This window comes from Cebus imitator, unplaced genomic scaffold (assembly GCF_001604975.1).
Source record: "Cebus imitator isolate Cc_AM_T3 unplaced genomic scaffold, Cebus_imitator-1.0 Scaffold167, whole genome shotgun sequence".
NCBI lineage: Eukaryota > Metazoa > Chordata > Mammalia > Primates > Cebidae > Cebus > Cebus imitator.
Window position 1 is genome coordinate 1898214 of NW_016107482.1, and position 13872 is coordinate 1912085.

Here is a 13872-nt window from a genome sequence, read left to right on the forward strand (position 1 = left end):
AAAAAAAAAAAAAAAAAAGAGTCCTGAAATTTTTTTTTCTAATGTCACAATCTCCAAAGATATCAGAAACTGCATTCAAAAGTGTCTATCAAGGTCCTATAGCTGATTACAAAACACCTGTTGAAGAGGATCAAAACAGGACAATTGCCTGTGGATGACAAAAAGCCTTAGGACAGCCACTATTAAAGCCTAAATTACCTAGGAATTTGGGTTACTTCTGTGGCATACAACAATTATACATAACAATTAAATCTGATAATGACAGACACTAAGTCATATCAGAATTAAAGGAGTTTCCCATACTTTTGGAACACACACCAATAACATTTATACGAATACAGCCCAAAGAAATCGAAACACCAGCTCATATTTGACAATGTTCCCTGTATGATTTTTATACCAAACATGCCAAATATGTCCTTTTTGGACTTTAGGGACCTAATATCTAAAGATTAATTATGTCAGAATAAGCCATAATTTTAAATTTAATTTTCAAACGTTTGTAAAATATCAAAGGTTTAAAACACTTGATATTATAAAGTAGAATTTTAGGTCACCATAAGTAATTAATTTAGCCAAAATGGTCACTCAAAAATTTTAGAAGACAAAAACCTTTACTCACTGAAAGAGAGAAGACTTAGTTTTCCAAATAATTTGTGTCTTGTCTATCTCTTATTTTTTCTTTAGTTTATTCTAACGGCAAACTTTTTTAAAATTATTTTTTGATTTGACATGAAAATTTTGTTCAAGAGCTAAAGCCAAATTTCACCCTTTCCATTGGTATATCATTAATGTCAACCCCAATTTTTAATAAAACCTCATAGACAAATATATTCAATTTTAATATCTTAATTTAATTATCTAAATTATCTTAATATCTCAATGTTAATATTTTAATAACTCTTCACAAATTTTTGTTAAAGAGTAGATTAGTGCTATAAGAAAACTCAGTTGTGCTTTTATTCCAATGTTCAGTTTATGAAAAAACTGAATAATATCCCTTTAACTTTAGCCAATATGTTCACACGTGTAATGTCTTTTATAAGATCAATTTTTACAAAGCTTCCATAGCTTACTCAAACTTTCAGCTATACCCATTTCAACTTAGAAGAATCCTTTAACCCTCTGACATGGTTTGGCTGTACCCCACCCAAAATCTCATCTTGAATTATAATTGGAATTGTACTCTGTACATGTTGGGAGAGGAACCTGGTGGGAGATCATGAGGATGGTTTCCACGTGCTGTTTTCATCATAGTGAGCGACTTCTCATGAGATCTGATGGTTTTATATTGCTATGCACTTCTCTCTCCTGCCACCATGTGAAGATGGACATGTTTGCTTCCTTTTCAACCATAATTTTAAGTTTCCTAAAGACTCCTCAGCCCTGCAGAAGCATGAGTCAATTAAACCTCTTTCCTTTATAAATTACCCAGTCCTGGGCAGTTCTTTATAGCAGTGTGAGAACAGACTAATGCACCCTCTAAACTAGACCAAAAAAATAATCTACATTCTCATGAATTCTTATACTCTTTCCCCAAAAACACATTTTACTTTCCTTACATACATTGCATGTAAAACGTTTTCCAGTGGCATCAAGTACATGTTACACTATTCATGCAGAAACTTTTACTTTGGTGAACAACCTGGTAAGTAAGTGATTCTGATTATGTACCAGGTGCGGAGCCTAGGGCATCAGACAGAAGTCCAGATGAAGTTGGACTCATTCCAGCACACCTAGGAGGCATGGCTAACTCCACATGTCCCTAGGACTTACCTAGACTCTAATAGGTCCAAAGCAGGTAAGCTGAACAGTTTTCAAAAGTCAAAGAAGCAATTTATAACCTTAAATCACTTAGCAAACCTAATATCTGAACTGTAAAATTTGGACTAAATGTCTAATTTTTGAAGACATTTTTATTTTACCAATAACCTTTAATTTTAATTTTTTTAAATGAAAGCAAGTTCAGCCCCAAGGGCTGCTGCTTGGATATTTTAATGGTTATTTCTTGATTAAATGCTAAACAAGGGGTAGATTATTCAGGAATATTCCAGGAGAGGGGCTGGGAATTCCTGGAACTGAGAATTTCTTCTCTTTTTAGACCATACTGGGGACTTCCAGGAGTTTCCATGGCATCTGTAAATTGTCATGGTGCTGGTGAATTATAATGACTGTTGTCTTCTTGATTGTGGCTGGGATCAGCTGGGTTCTTTACCACATCCTGTTTTATCAATGGGGTTCCTGTGACCTGTGTCTTGAGAAACAAGTCCTGCTGAATGCCTGTCTCACAGTGAACCCCAATATTAAGAATGAACATCAACTTATCCACTTACCAATTTACCTTTGTTCTAACTTTTCCTTGCCTCAATTTCCTCAACAAATTATTATGAAGATTAAATAAATTTGTTCCTGGAAAGCACTTTATATAGTACCTCTGTACTGTACCTATCTGTAGTAAGTTAATAACACTTTAATAATTTTTAGTCTGAATCTAACAGCTTTCTCTCAGAATCCTGAGGGAGTATTATTAAAGTTATGTTCTACTTCCACAAAATAGGCTAAGTCTACATTTATGCTGAGAACCATGGTAATCCACATCTACTTTCAAAAATGTTGGAAATTTTGCCTGGATACATTATGTGAAGATTTTGAGATAGGTTGCTAGAAGTGGAATTGTTGATATTTATATTTTAAATGTTGGTATTGTCAAATTGCGTTTTATATCAGCAGTATTTGAAAGTACTTATTTCTCCATATCTTAACCAATAATAAATATTAATGATTTATTAGATTTTTGCCAGTTTAATGAGAAAAACCTCATTTTAAGTTTGTATTACTCTGATTACCAGTGAGATCAGATATCTTTCTAAAAAATATGGAATGTCTTATGAATTTACATGTCATCCTTTTGCAGAGGCCATGCTAATCATCTCTGTATCATTCTAATTTTAATATATATGCTACCAAGGTGAGCACAATCAATAATCTTTAAAAATGTATTTCCTAAAGCTTCCTAAAGTTAAGTGAACTAAAAGGCATTATAGTTTTTATTTTTCTGACAATACATTTAAGTGCCTACTATTTTTAAGCCAATTAATCAAAGCTCTTTCATATCACATACAACACATAAATACGTAACAGAAGAGGATCCAGTGATTGCAAGGATTTTCATTTTCCAGTTTCAAGTTCCTCTTTAAGGCATGCAGTTTCTATGGCTTAATAAGCAGGCACAAGTAGAAGGCAAAACAAATCCCCCAAAATTAAGATCCCATTTTTATAGCAGATCCTTGATTCCCCCCAAAGAAAATCAGCCCATCTCCTGTAGAAATCTTGTCTCTCAGTGGGGGGTGGGCACATTTCCATACTTTCTGGGTGTCCGAGGACATGGCTTCTCTGTTCCAAACGTGCAAAGAGAAGAGTTTCCTCCCATAACTGCTGCTAGACATTCCTAACAGTATATTTTCCAGCTAGTCATTACACACCAAAGCTCTTTCATAATTCAGCCATTTCTGATATTCTCTCAATAGTCAAAAATGTCAGATAATGCAAAATGGAACATAATGCAAAATGCAACAGAGCCTTAGATTTTAAGAGGGATTTATCTACTTTTAAGTCCTGGGGTTTCATGAGGAAAACAAAGGTTTTTCCCCAAACAGGGTCTGTGGCGCCTCCTCTGTTTTTCCCCAGGAGTCCCAAGCTGTTAGAAATTCTCTTATATCCTCTCATGTGTGCATCAAGAATGGCAGACAGAATGGAGAAAAATAATTTAGTCAACTGAGAAGAAAAAAAAAAACACATTTTTTTCTTCAGAAAAATGAGATTCAAGAAGAGAAAAAATAACATAAAGCCCTTCTAAATATATGTATAGTTTGGCTATCTACTTTTTAATTAAGCTGACTTATAACCATAGCACTTTAAAAAAAGAACCTTTTAAATTATTTTATTACCTAACTTTTCTGGCTTTTGTGGTTTACCAAAGGTAACCTCCCAGGTGCTCAGAGAAAGAAAAATTCAAGATAGGAAATCACAAGTTGTTCATGGAAGGGAAGATAACACAGGGCAAAAGTCACATGGATATCAGAGCAGGAAGGACTCATTTCCTAAGCTAAAAATTGAACCGTGAACCCGGCCATCATTATGAAAAGACAAAGCCTTAGCTACTAAGCTACAGTACTGGGCAGTATCCATTGCTGTTCCCAGAAGAAGTCTAAAGCAGCCAATTTGAACTTGCAAAGACTCAAGATGATTTTTAAAGCTATGGCCTTAACCCCAAAATTCCTGTTCGCTGGCTGGCAGAGACCAAGAGAAAGCACTGCCACATGGTTACAAAGTCAAGCTCTCAAGGAAATAAAACAAGATGAGAGGAATTCTTCATCCCATTTTTTTTTTTTTTCCGTTTTCAGGGACCTTCAGCAAACTTTGCAACTGACCAGTTTGCCAGGCTGATTTGAAGAGTGGGTTTATACGGGGTCCTAAGCCCACATTCTATCCTAAAATATTTCTCTTTATGGCAGAGCAATACAGAGAGACACATTTATAGCACAAAGTATACCAGATTCTCGGTAGCTTAAGACTAGCCTCACCAATCCTTTTTCCCAGTAATCAAAACTTTACAGAGAACATAAACAGTGATTTCTACCGTTAATTCAACCAGTTTGCACAGAGAGAGAGGTCAGAAGCCTGACTGGTAAGAAATTCTTACCCTTTGGGCAACATTTCAGGTTTCTGGGTTCCCTTGCCCTGAGCAGCCCTACTGACCCTGCTTGCTGCACCATAGCCCCGGGGGCCAAACTGCATTACAAAGGAAAATTACCTTTTTTCTATTTCATGAAGCCATAGGCAAAAGACTCAATTTTGCAAGATACCGTGCAAGAGGTTGCATGGGGTAACCAAATTAATGTTTTCCATTATGGCGAGAGAAAAATACGTGTGATTTGACAAAACATAGATATTAGTCACTTCACTTAGCAGTCAATATCAAGCCGGTGAGTCCCAAACATGCCCCAGGATGGGCCCTGCCGTCTTTAATCCATTCAAAGTGGGTTAGAATGACCTTTGACCAAGAGTTTCAAGGTGTAGACTCTGAGCAAGCTGGTAGCCCTGAGGAACAGAAATAATGGGAAAGGGAAATGAGAGAAAGAGAGAGAGAAAAGCATTGCTTGTGGCAGGATGGGGAAGGCAAAGACCTCAGGGAAGCAAGAAAAAGACTCACCCATTGCAGCAACACTGAATCAAAAGTTCAGGCAGCTGTTTGCCAGTGGCAAAGGAAACTTTTCCAGCAGTCTCATGAGCTCTGAAGTCTCCCCCTCTAGGAAGGAAAAAAGCTCCCATGTCCCATGATTATGTACATGCCTAATCCTGTCCCTACAGCCATCAGCAAAGAGAGCAAGGAAAATTAATCCAGAGAATAGTGGTTAGCATCCCATAGTGCAAAACCCATTTTTAACCCAAATAGACTTTACTAAGAGCAGGCTCTCACCCTCTAAATCTTAGGAGGGACACTCACCTTCTTAAGTTGAGCCTTTAACCCAAGTTTGGCCAAGCGTTCTTGCCTTTTATTAAGAGGTGCCTTTCACTCTCTTTATCTTAGGGGAGACCATAATCTTCCTGAATTGGGCCTCTAGCCCAATCCCATCCTTTACCTGGGTGAAATGTACCCCACCACTTACCCAAAAGCTGCCCATTGATGCTGCATTCTATTTCCTTTGTGTAGGGGGTCTCCTCAGTGTAGTCCCTTCATGGTTGCCAGGAAGATGTTACTGGGAAGCGGTGCCAATCCAGACCCCAAGAGAGGGTTCTTGGATTCCATGCAAGAAAGAATTCAGGGCAAGTCTATAGATTACAGTGAAAGCAAGTTTAATAAGAAAGTAAAGAAACAAAACGACGAAAGAATGACTACTCCAAAGGCAGAGTAGTGGCATGACCTGCTCAACTAAGTTTACTTATAGTTATTTCTTGATTAGATGCTAACCAAGGTGTGGATTATTCATGAGTTTTTTGGGAAAGGGGTGGACAATTCTCAGAACTAAGGGTTCCTCCCGCTTTTAGGCTGTATAGGATAACTTCCTAATGTTGCCGAGACATTTGCAAACTGTCATGGTGCTGGTGGGAGTGTCTTTTGGCATGCAAATGCATTATAATTAGTGTGTAATGAGCAGTGAGCACCACCAGAGGTCACTTGCATCACCATCTTGGTTTTGGTCGGCTTGGGCTGGCTTCTTCACCACAATCTGTTTGATCAGCAAGGTTTGTATGACCTGTATCTCGTGCCAACCTCCTTAGTCATCCTGTGACTAAGAATGCCTAATTTACTGGGAATGTGGCCCAGTAGGCCTAAGACCTATTTTACCCAGTCCCTGTTCGAAATGGAATCACTCTGGTTTAAATGTCTCCGACACTAGGGCAAAGAGTACTCGTCTACAAAAGAATTTCAAGTCTAGAAAACACTGAAATTTGAAGCTACAGCCCCCTCTTTTATAGATGAGAGGAGTGCAAACCAGGGATGGCAAAGACCTGTCCAAATCCTGCCAGCTGTGTTACAGAAAGACCGGGCTCAGAGGCCAGGCCCCTGAGAGGGCCTCCTCATCATGCCCCCTCCCATCAGCAGCTGACACCCTTGCTGTGGATGGAAGGATGTCTGTCCCCTTCCTATGGCATTAGAAGGGAAAAAATTACTACTCAGTTCTGCAGTGGTTGTCCTGATAAGGACAACACGCAGGGTAGCAGCCTTCTCACATCTCTTTCATTTATTCCGTATCCCATAAACAAGTTTGGTCAAGCATTTTTTCCTTTTTTTAGGAGGGACCTTTAACCCTCTCTGTCTTAGGAGAGACTCTAGTCCTTTAACCCAACCCCATCCTTTTTACCCAGGTAAAATGTACCCCACCACTTACCCAAAGTAAGTTGGGTAATTCTCTTTTCTGTTAATGCTCAACTGTGCAACATGAGTAATCATCTGCTCACTTTACTTACATTTTATATGTTTTAGGTGGGAACTTGAAAGTTTTTAGTCGTCTGTTTTGTTTTGTTTTAATCCAATGATCACCCATATTCCATTCAAACAAAAAGAACACAGCATGAACAAGAGCTTCTGTTGCTGTTGCTAATCTATCCTGTCCCTTTGAATGCAGCGTCTACAATGTTTGGGTTGCCATCGTATTACTTTGGCATTGGCTGGATGCTAAATGTGCATCACCTTTATAGAAAAATTACCAGTCAGCAAATCAGCAAAGTTACTGAGGTCATGCTGGAGGTCAGGCATGAGTTGGCTATGCTATAGCAAAGCAGCATAGTCTAGAGGAGAGTCTAAGGGCATTTAATTTAAAGAAAAAAAAAGAATTTGAATTTTAACTGTGAACATACCAGCTATAAAAGGTGTAATTACTCAGAATTTTATTTCCTCAATAATAAATTAATGTTATTAATCTTACATTTGAACTACTGTATTATATAATATATATGTTATTGATCATCCACTTAAACTACTATATATAATATATAAATATATATATTTAAATATATATTATATATATTCTCCAACAGTAGTTCAAGTAAAGGATTAATAACTATATCTATATCTATATCTGCATGTGTGTATATATATATATATATATATATACAGAGAGAGAGAGAGAGAGACACATTGCATATATTGAATAAATGGATAAATGGTAATTGCTATATTTATTTATACATTTCACAAATTTACTTTTTGCTGAACTAAAGTATGTTTTCATTTTTCCTAAATTAATGTATTTGGTGCTTATTTCTAACACTTCTGTTATTTTACAAATTATTTATTTACCATTGGATTTGCGAGGTTGCTCAACGCAGCTTCATGGAAAGCCTGGATGTTGCAAGGCACTGGAAGATAGAATGCTCACCTTACTCTTCCACTGCCTCTAGGACCATGGAGACAGGTCTTTAAACTTCGGTGTCCTCCCTTGCTTGGAAGAAAGGCTTCTTCTAGCGTGGCCATTAGGTTGTGTCCTCCAGTGACACACTTCCAGAATGGTCCTGGCCCAGCTCCAGAGGTACCATCACAGGGAGCCCTGTGAATATTTGTTCTGAGTGAGGATGACACAGCTCCTGGTCAGTATTCAGCAGCTACATTTGTTGCATCCTCTACATAGTACAGTGAAAGTTTATGGATCAAATTAGCCAGAGCAAGAGATACCTAGGGTAGTGTCTGGGCTGGGTGCTCGGACTGTGACCAAGGGAAATAACTCAGTGTTAATTCTCTTACCTGAACAGTCACATGAGACACACTTCCTAATATTATTTCAAGGCTCAAAATAATTTGAATATGCTGTCTCCAAACTCTAGTTCCTTCTCTAGGCAAAAGAAAGTGTTTAGGAAGATAGATGTTTCAGAAAGAGGACATAAATACTGTGAAAGGCAGGAGCCCTGAGATGCTCATGGGAAGGCACAATCTCAGCAACCCTGGGGTTTGTGGCATCCTTAAGAATGAAAAAAGAGATGGAGAAGTTGTGGTTGATCAGAGGAATTTCAGGGGCACAATGACAAGCACTGAATTATTGGCCAAGTGGCTAAGTCCCTCTGTTAGCGTCACACATTCTGTTTAATTCTTTTCTTCTGTGTTTCTTTTCCTCCTTTTCTTTCCTCCAACAATTATTTAGGAATCACCACCATATGCCTAATGTAGTGTGAAAAGTTAGGTATTCAAAGATGAATAGAATGAGATCTTTGCCCTCAGCAACATCACAATCTTTTGTGATGAGAGACTTCAAAAGATGAGTACATCCTAACTGTACAATATAATAAAAGCAAAACTACAAATTGGCACATGTGAACACAGAGGAAGGGGCAACTAACCCAGTTAAATGGAGAAAAGACAGGAAGCTTTTCAATAGGAAGTGGACAGTCAAAAAGTATTATAATTAGAGAACAAAGGCTGAAAAACAAACCCAAAATTCTGATAAAGCAGATCTTATGCCTAGACACACAAGGGTGCACACACACAAACACACACAGATACACACATACACAATCCCAAGCAGACACACACACACAAAAGAAACAGACAGATACACATACAGTTACAAACACAGAGACACACACAAGCAAAGGAGAACAATAGAACTTACAGTAAAAAACAAACACAGATAACAGCTCACATTTATTGAATATATAATTACATATTGGGTTCTGGGATAACCATATCATATTTATTAGCTTAGTGTTTCTCACACTATCGGTCACAAAGAACTGTGTTTTTCTCACTTGTAATCTGTTGTAATTGGATAATAATCCAATTGCATGACTAAAGCAAAGCTTGTGCCCTATACAACTTAACATGTGAGTTTGACAACTTCCAAACTAATATGAATCCTATTCAACTAGACCCATCTGGTGATTGCACACTTAGATGTCATGATAATGTCAAATTACCATAAAATATGAAAATGTTTTCTCTCGGTGTCTGCACTATTTTTTGACTAGCAACTAACAATGCTCCACAGGCAGAGCTGCTCATGGACATGTGACCTGTGAGGCTGCATAGGTCACCATGCTCCTCTGGGACCCAGGCTTGGTTACCTGCTCAGCTGTCATCATTTTGAAATTCCTGATGACATTTGAGGAAATATCCCTTCATTTTCTTTTTTCCACTGGGTGCTGCCAACTATCTAGCTGGTCCTATCCATAGATCACTCTCTGAGTAGCATGGTATTAATGCATTTCTCACAAATGTTATTTGAGGTAGGTACTGTCTTTAGCTTCATTTTCAGAAGAGGAATGTGACATATGACACACAAAGTGGTTGAGGCTAACACAGTTGATGAGGGGCAAGCAGATCTGAAGCCAAGCAATCTGTCTCCAAAGCACAGACTGCTCACCCATGCAAAGTAAAGCAAATGCTGGGAGGTTATCACATGCCCAGTGTTGCTAAAGCAGAGGAATAGAACAGAAATCCCTCATCGGCAGAGAGAAGTTGTCCTTTCCAACCTGAAGTGGGAATGATTTCAAAGATACTGCAGCATAGGCAATAAGGTTGTGTTATTCTACAACTTGGTATAGAGGGCATGAGAAAGAAATGTCTTGTGATATTTTTAATTTTTGGGCTATCAACACATGAAATTATTGTCAATTTGAGATGCAATCCTGCCAGATCTGAATGGCCCAGAAACAATTCTTTTGGCTTCCCTTTCCCCTGGACATGGCCAGGTGACTGAGGCTCAGTGAGACAGATACGTGCATCAGGTCAGGAGCTCATGACATAACAGAACAACTAAAGTGGAGGATTCCCTACAGTGGCTGAAGATGGTGGCAGCATGTCTAGTCCCTCAGGTTTGCAACTGCCCCATGTTAAGTGCAAAGCTTTGGTGGCACCTTCTGTGGTGACCTGCATCTGGTGATAAGGGACATGGTGGTGATCTGTCCTACGGCTGCTCTGGGCCCCTTCCCCTTTACAAGCCAGCTCTTCCACGCTTCACAACTGTTACTTCACTCCCTGGCATCCTTTTAATAATTTTCTTTTTCTCATACTGGCTCCAATCTGAATCTTTTCTTTGCTAACAAGAGCCTTTACTGAGACAAAGACTGAATGCAAACATGACATAAATCTTGACATTTCAAAACAAAAGACGGTCCCAGTTTTAAAACTGAGGCACTGTGGGTTGTACATGAAAGAAAGAGTTTCTGAATACTGTAAAAAGTGGAATTAGGATGGGGTTAATGATTCTCTTTAACATTAAATATTAATTATCAAGATTAATAACAATCTTACAATTATGGAGGGTATTTTCTACCTGAAGAACCGCTAAGAGCCCATTGAATTTATAAGCCAAGGTAATATATAGAACATAAAATCATTAATTAAAACATGAAATTCATAAAATATATACATCCTTAACCAGCAAGAAATAATGATTTGCAGAAGCCTATTATTAACTTCCATTATTAACAGAGTTTCAGGGAGACACTAGTGGTTGGGTCGTTCAGTTCTCTCCACTGATGCTGTGCAGCCCTTTTACCGTTTGCGCCAGGTTGCCAGAATCCCCCACCAAACCACTCCCCCTCCTCTATCATTTGTTCACGGCCCATGGTGACCCCTGCCAGCTACCTTCTCTCTAATCTGGAGGTATGGGGGTGTAGAGTGCAGGAAGAGGGTATGCCTCTGTTCTATAATGACGATGCACAAACTCCAAGGTCCGGAAACTAGACTGAGGGAAATCCTACAGGACAATGCAAATGCTGTCACACACTCATTTTCTTGAGCAAGGCTGTGGGCAGGGAGTAGACATATGTAGTGCCCAATTTGTAGAAGTGATGTGATTATATTAACACAGATAACTTCTAACACATGTGCTTTCGGAGATAGTCTGAAAACGACTTGAGATATTAGAGAAAGATTGGCTTGGGGTTTTTCAGCTGGGTACGGTGGCTCATGCCTGTAATCTCAGCACTTTGGGAGGCCGAGGCGGGTGGATCACGAGGACAGGAGATCAAGACTATCCTGGCCAACATGGTGAAACCCTGTCTCTACCAAAATACAATATATTAGCTGGGCGTGGTGGTATGCACCTGTAGTCCTAGCTACTCGGGAGGTTGAGGCAGGGGAATCACTTGAACCCAGGTGGCAGAGATCGCAGTGAGCCAAGATTGCGCCACTGCACTCCAGCTTGGAGACAGAGCAAGACTTCATCTTGAAAAGATTAAAAAAAAAAAAGGAATTAACCCACACAAGGTCCTATGGTTTAAAACCGGAGGACTCTGACCTTCAACCCACGCTAACTTATACCAGCCCTGCTCTGCCTGGATTCAGTCAGAGGTACCTGGTACCTGACCCTGGTGGAAAAGAAACACTGGCCTTCCTAGGGTTGGTGAAAGACATTTATGTTGGGTTGGGGATTCAGCTTCAACATCAAAAGGAAAACAGTGCCCAGCAGTAGCTGATGACAGCCCCCAGTTCCCATATTATGTTGCCATAGGACCACGCCTTGCTGTGTTTCAGGTCAGGGGCTTTAATCACACAGATGAGTTCATGTCCAATCTTTATCACAAACTCGCTAAATGATCTTTGCTGAGTTACTCAGCTTTTCTAAGCTTCTGTTTCTTCATCTGTAGGAAGGAATGAGTAGTTTTCTACTCCGCAGGATAGTTGTGGGGATTCAGGGAAATCAGCATGGAAAACATTTGGTCTAGCGCCTAGAACCAGGCTCCTGGACTCAAATGCCATGCAGCATTCTGCACCCTTGTTCAGCTGCCATCATGAAATACTGCTTGTAGTCTAAGCCCCTATAATTAAAAGAGTCAATAGAAGTTTCTTGTATTTAAAGAAACCAAAGAAACAATTCAGGGTTGGGAAGATAAAGGAATCCCTAAGTTAAAATAGGTAGAGGCTTTTTGTGGAGAAGGGGAAATCTGGCCAAATCTCTGGGGCCTGAGGCAAAAAAGGCAGAAACAAGGCAAGCCAGAAGCTGAGCAGCACACGGAGTGGGGCTCTTCAGCCACTTAGAGCCCTCTCGTTCCCAGGTGCTTGTTGTGGCTGCACACGGGGATCACATGAGAATGTTGAGGATGGCCCAGGACATTCTGGTTTAATTGGCAAGCGGTGCAGCTGGAGCCCCAGGAGTGGTTGAAGTTGCCAATGATTCTACTGCGTGGCAGCCTCTGCTTAGGCATACAATCAGCACATCTGTCTCCTCCTCAGCCACTGCAGGCCCAGTTCTGAAATTCCACTGGACATGTTCTTTTGCGTTCTAGCCTTGTCTTCCATCCCATTCATATTTTCCAGGATGTCCACAGTATTGGAAGCTTCTCCTTCCCATCCCCCTGAGCATTGTAACAATGTGACTCAGCACAGACACATGCAGAGGTCATGGTCACTTTGACTTCTGCTCCATCTGTTTTGGGGAGCTCAGTGACCATCAAGAAGAAGGCAAATATAAAAAAGTTCCATGTAGTCTCTGGGCTTGTCCTACTTGTTCATGAGATCGTGAGTCTTCGAAGGCAGAAACAAAGTCCTGGCTGTCTCTGCAGTCTGAGCCCTAAACTACGGCAGTGGGAGCAGAGCTCAAGCATGAATGAAACAGGATTTAGGGAATGCAACTGGGAAAGTTTAATTGATTGATTGTGTACAGTTAAAATTATTTAGCATATCTAATATGATATTTTCATGGCAAAGATGATGAGCATGCTCATTGAACAATTATTTGCTATCCACCTCCCTGGCATTGACTGGAATCAGCTGTGTCTTAGAAGAGCTTTTCTTTTCTTTGGAATAAACCTATTGAGATGTTAGCTTTACCTTTTTTTTTTTGAGACAGAGTCTTGACTGTGACTTCCTCTCTCTGGGTTCAAATGATTCTTCTGCTTCAGCCTCCTTAGTAGCTGAGGTTACAGGGGCACACCACCAGGCTTGGCTAATTTTTGTATTTTTAGTAGAGATGAGTTTCACCATGTTGATCAGGCTGGTCTCGAACTCCTGATCTCAAGTGATCTGTCCGCCTCAGCCTCCCAAAGTGCAGGGATTACAGGCAGGAGCCACCACGACCTGCCACCTTTACTCTTTTGTATCTCTGTATTGCCTCAGACCCTAGCAGGCCATGATACTAGGGTAAAAGTGAATCCTCCTTTAAGAAACATAGTATTTTTTTGGCTGGGTGTGGTGGCTCATGTCTGTAATCCAAGCACTTTGGGAAGCTGACGCAGGTGGATCACTTGAGGTTGGGAGTTCGAGACCAGCCTGATCAACATGAAGAAACTCTGTCTCTACTAAAAATACAAAATTAACAGGGCATGCCTGTAATCTCAGCTACTAGGGAGGCTGAGGTAGGAGAATTGCTTGAATTTGGGAGGTGGAGGTTGCGGTGAGCCGAGATCACACCATTGCACTCTAGCCTGGACAAG

The 13872-nt window shown here is 39.9% G+C and overlaps 1 long non-coding RNA gene and 1 other non-coding gene across 2 annotated transcripts in view; both read right to left on the reverse strand.

Annotated features, from left to right (window-relative positions):
• Positions 1–2869: 2869 nt before the first annotated feature.
• LOC119473562 lies at positions 2870–2976 on the reverse strand. The gene has a single exon (XR_005202772.1). It is a non-coding gene; the product is annotated as a U6 spliceosomal RNA (small nuclear RNA).
• Positions 2977–5217: 2241 nt separating this feature from the next.
• Positions 5218–13872, reverse strand: part of LOC108315043 — a 15296-nt gene continuing 6641 nt past the window's right edge. Inside the window, exons 2-3 of the long non-coding RNA XR_001829797.2 lie at positions 5670–5832; positions 5218–5308 (exon numbers count right to left, since the gene is read on the reverse strand). This is a non-coding gene — a long non-coding RNA (uncharacterized LOC108315043). The remainder of the gene's footprint in view (positions 5309–5669; positions 5833–13872) is intronic.